Genomic DNA, 5,269 nt, shown 5'->3' with positions numbered 1-5,269 from the left:
GGATAACAACCCCATCAAATTCCAAAAATACATAATTTTCGGAATTTGATGAATTCCATAATTTCCATATCCCCATACTAATGTATGGGGTGTGTGGAAATTAACGCAGGGGGACTTAACCAGGAGATATCAGTGATAACTCCTTGTAGTATCTATATACTGTAGATAGTTTATGTGCATTGTCATGTAATAGTAAGATGAGGTAGTGTACCTTTAAAGATCCTGCAGCATAGAAGGACATGAAATGGGAGGGGCTGGGCTGCACATCTTAATATTAAACATGATAATAGGTGCTACCATGCTGAGACCAGTAGTTCTACAGCAAAAAGGAGAGGGGGGGGAGGAGCAGGTGCACACTATAAGCACTAAGAAAACAAATAATCAAAAATATCTATAATAGACTGTAATAATTAACTAATAATTAATTTTTGCTGTAGAACTACTGGTCTCAGCATGGTAGCACCTATTATCATGTTTAATATTAAGATGTGCAGCCCAGCCCCTCCCATTTCCTGTGTGTGTGTGTATTTAAGGTACACTCTGAAGGTGAGACCCCTTCTTTGGGCTAGCACTCTTCCTGCCTGCCGCAGGTGATTTTAACTGGTATGGGTCCTTGCATTGCAGTACACACATCTAATGGGCTCTATGATAGGTAAGTCCTTGATAAATTAATTAGTGTGTTAGTATTAGAGATGTTAGGGACCCACCTGTATAAGGTTCACCGTGACGTGGTAGGTGGGCAAACATCTTTGGCCAAACATGTACTAAGAAACCTTACATTTAAAACTATGTTAATTATTACAGTCTATTTTAGATATTTTTGATTATTTGTTTTCTTAGTGCTTATAGTGTGCACCTGCTCCTCCCCCCCCCCCCCTCTCCTTTTTGCTGTAGCATAGAAGGACATGTAATCAGGAAGTGGAGAGATGTAGGAGAGAATAAGAGAAAGGAGAACAGGTATGAGGAGATAATGTCTTTATCTACCTGTACTAATGCAAGTATTACTTACAATAACTAAACTACATAAACACAGGCTTGCCTACCCTCCTGATATGGTTGGGAGCCTCCCGAATATCGGGTGCCACTCCCAACCCCCTGGAAAGGCAAGCAAGCCTCCCGGCTGCTGCCTGCCCCCCCGACTACCTCCTAGAAACCCCCGCAGCAGGGGGCTCGATGATGCAAATTGCGCTGAACAGCGTCATCGTGGCTTCGCCCCCTGCTTCACTATGCCTTTATTTTTGGCATTGTGAGGAGGGGTCGGGGCCACGATGATGGGACCCAACATGGACCCATTGCCCGGCCACGCCCCCCACTGTTTACAGGCATTAACAGCATACTTGATGAGTCATTGCTATGAAGAAAGGTACATCAGGATATAACAACTGGCGACGAGGATAAACTTTTCATTACTCACACTCAGCTATCTTACTCACAGTCACCATGGCTGACATGCTGGCATTAATTCCTCAGTTTCTGTATGTTGATGCTCCTAATGCTGCAGAATTATGGAGACAGTGGCTTGCAAGGTTTGATCATTTTATTGAAGCTACAGTATGGGGGTAACTACTGACAGCAAAAAGAAAAGCATGCTTGTTATCAGTGCTGGCCCTAAGATTTATGAACTTTTTGATACTATGCCAGAGACAGTCACCAGGGACTATACCAACTGCAGGGACTCTTTGACTGGCTATTTTGTTCCAAAATGCAGCCTATCACATTCCAAATATATGTTCAGGACAGCTATGCAACTGCAAACTGAATCTGTTGATGCATATATTACTAGACTAAGGATTCTTGTCAGAACATGTCAGTTCCATGATGTTGAAGATGAAATTAAGCAGCAGCTAATTGCATTTGGCACATGTGGAAAGTTGCGCAGACGTGCTCTTAAATCTGAAATGACGCTGACAGAGCTGCAGCAATATGCTAGAAGTCTTGAACTTTCAGAAACACATGGAGAGGGGCATGAACCTGCTGGAAGTGTGCAAAAAATTACATACTGACACAAGTGGCTAAATGGAATCCAGTAAAATTAGATCATGTTACAGGTGTGGACGCTCCTATCCACATTCAAGAGACTATCCTGCCACTGGTACAATTTGCACTGCATATGGCAAATTGGTTTCCAAGGAAACCAAATCTACACCCAAACAATCTTCAAAGCAATTTAAATCCAGGAGAAAGACAGTGCATTGTATGGATTCTACATCGTCTCCAACTGCAGAATCATCTGACAGTGATAATATGCCAGATCTATATGATTCATCAAGTCGGCAGAAACAAGGGCAGTCCAAAAACTGACATACCCTAGACAACACTTCTGTTGAAATTCTAATAGATTCCGGAGCTTCTGTAAATCTAATGGATGCTATCAGTTTCAAGAAACTGCATGGCAAGGTGGTTTTGAATCCAGCATCTGTAAGAATATTCACTTATGCTAATAAACGACCCCTTCCCTTACAGGGTTCTTTTGAAGTTATCGCACGCAAAAATGACAAACTAACAAAAGCGTTATTTTTTGTCACTAAATATGCAAGAGGCAATCTCTTGGGATTTGATACTGCATCACAATTGGGTCTTATACAAATTGTGGCCCACACTCACAATTACACCCATGTTATACCTGACACTTCCAATTCCACTCTTGTCCTACATGAACCAAAACCAATACAAAGTGATGTGGATGTTTTACTGCAGGAGTATGATCATCTTTTTCACGGCATTGGAAAACTTAAAGACTATCAAGCTCATCTTCACATTGATCACTCAGTTATACCAATTGCTCAAGAACATTGCCACATTCCTATCAACATAAGGAAACAAGTGGAAGAGGAAATACAGACTCTTGAAGACTTAGATATCATTGAAAAGGTATCTGGCCCAACACCATGTGTATCACCTATTGTGGTTGTGCCCAAACCAGGTCAACCAAATGCAGTGAGAATATGTATTGATATGCGTCGTCCTAATGTTGCCATTAAAAGAGAGCGCCATATTACTCCTACATAGAATAATATTATACATCGACTCACAGGTTTCTTTTTGAAATTGGATTTAAATAAAGGTTATCATCAACTGGAACTTGATGAAGAGTCACGACAAATAACAACATTCTCAACTCATGTTGGGCTATGAAGATACAAACGGCTGTCATTTGGAATCATATCTGTAGCAGAGGTATTTCAAAATTCTATCCATCAAGTCATACAGTCAGTTCAAAATGCTATCAATTACAGTGATGCTATTCTGGTTTTTGGAGCAACGCGCCAAACACATGATGCGGCTATGCGTCAAGTGTTTCAGTATCTTCAAGACAGGAATTTAACACTGAATAAAGACAAATACATCTTTCTTCAACAGAAGCTCAAATTTGTTGGTCACATTTTCTCTGAAGATGGACTGAATCCTGATCCACAAAAAGTTCAGGTTATTACAAAAATGTCGAAACCTACCAATGCTGGTGAAATAAAGTCATTTCTTGGGATGACTAACTATTGTTCCCAATTCATTCCAAATTACGACACTTTGACAGCCCCACTTAGGGAACTCACAAAAATTCTAAATTCTTATGGACTTCCTCTTAATCGCAAGCATATGATGACATAAACCAATGTCTGCAGGATAGTGTCACAATGTCATATTACAACACTGCTTGGAAAACAGAACTTATTGTGGATGCTAGTCCTATGGGGTTAGGAGCTATCTTGACTCAGGTGAATACCCATAGGGATCATCACATTGTAGCATTTGCGAGTCACAGTATGACAGAGGTGGAAAAACGCTACTCCCAGCCAGAAAGGGAAGCTCTTGCAGTAGTCTGGGGTTGTGAACACTTTCATCTATATTTATACGGCATTGCCTTTACCATCCAGACTGATCATCAAGCACTGGTGACACTCTTTGGAAATCCGACATCCAAACAGCAAGCTAGGACACAGCGATGGGGCTTACGTTTACAGGCATACAATTTCTCCATCATTCATAGAGCTGGCGCTGATAATCCTTCAGATTACATGTCTAGACACCCTTTGCCTTCTGACTTCTCACAGTCTACTTCAGTGGAGGAGTATGTGAACTTTATTATCAACAATTCAATTCCTGATTCACTTACTAGTGACAGCATCAAAGAGGCTTCTTCTTCAGATAAAGTATTGTCAGCAGTAAAACACTGTATTATTTCCAATGATTGGCGGTTGGGGCAGTTTCTGCTTTCAACGGATGAGGAACAAGACTTTAGAGCACTTCATAAACATTGTCAAGAACTAATTGTGCATGATGATTCAATCATTCTCAGATGTGACAAAACTGTCATTCCAGCAGTTTTGAGAAAGCAAGTAATTGACATTGCCCATGCCAGTCATTTAGGAATTGTGAAGACCAAACAACTTTTACGTGAAAAGGTATGGTTTCCCTCTATGGAGCAACATGTTGAATCAGAAATCTAAAACTGCATGATATGCACCTTTCTTTCTACGCAACCTAACAGTGAACCATTACGGATGACTGACCTACCTGACAATGTCTGGAAAAATGTTGATGTTGACTTCTATGGCCCATTATACAATGGTTAATATATACTAGTAGCTGTGGATGAATATTCACGATATGCTGTTTTTGAAATAATATCTTCAACATCTCCACGTCTGTCTTACCAGCATTGGATAAAATCTTCACTACTTATGGAATTCCAGGAACAATAAAGACCGATAATGCTCCCCCATTTCAAGGTGCTGATTTGAGCAAATTCATGAAACATTTTGGAATTTAACATCAAAAAATTACTTCCCTGTGGCCACAAGCTAATGGTCTTGTTGAACATTTTATGCGTAATCTTGGAAAGCAAATAAAGATTTCTAAAGTATCCTGAATTCCAATTCAACAATCCTTAAATCAATTTCTCAGACAATATCGATCAGTGCCTCACTCCACAACAAATGTCCCTCCTCAGACATTAACGTTCCAAAGAAAAGTGATGAGATCCACACTTCCGGAAATTCATTTAACTCCTGCATCTAAAGATCATCAGATTAGGAAGACGGACTCTGCTGAAAAACAAAAAGCTAAACAGTATGCAGATCAGAAAAGGAGAGCTATTGGGCCTGATTCAGAGCCGTTCGCTATTTGCGGTCGTTCGTTCAAAAACAAGGGGTGGCTATTCAAATGATCCGTTCGCAAATTGCAGTCTGTTCACACCTCTAAGTCTGAACGAGCGAGCAAAACATACGCTCGTTTATTTGTTAAAAACGCCCCCTGGCCGCTCGCACCATAC

The 5,269-nt window shown here is 40.5% G+C and overlaps 1 pseudogene; it reads left to right on the top strand.

Annotated features, from left to right (window-relative positions):
* The first annotated feature begins 1,483 nt into the window (after window positions 1-1,483).
* On the top strand, window positions 1,484-2,311 carry LOC148532184 (uncharacterized; annotated as a pseudogene).
* The last annotated feature ends 2,958 nt before the right edge of the window (window positions 2,312-5,269 follow it).

Source organism: Taudactylus pleione, unplaced genomic scaffold (genome assembly GCF_031769625.1).
Source record: "Taudactylus pleione unplaced genomic scaffold, aTauple2 ptg000082l, whole genome shotgun sequence".
Classification (NCBI taxonomy): Eukaryota; Metazoa; Chordata; class Amphibia; order Anura; family Myobatrachidae; genus Taudactylus; species Taudactylus pleione.
This window is presented reverse-complemented; position numbering and strand designations above follow the sequence as displayed.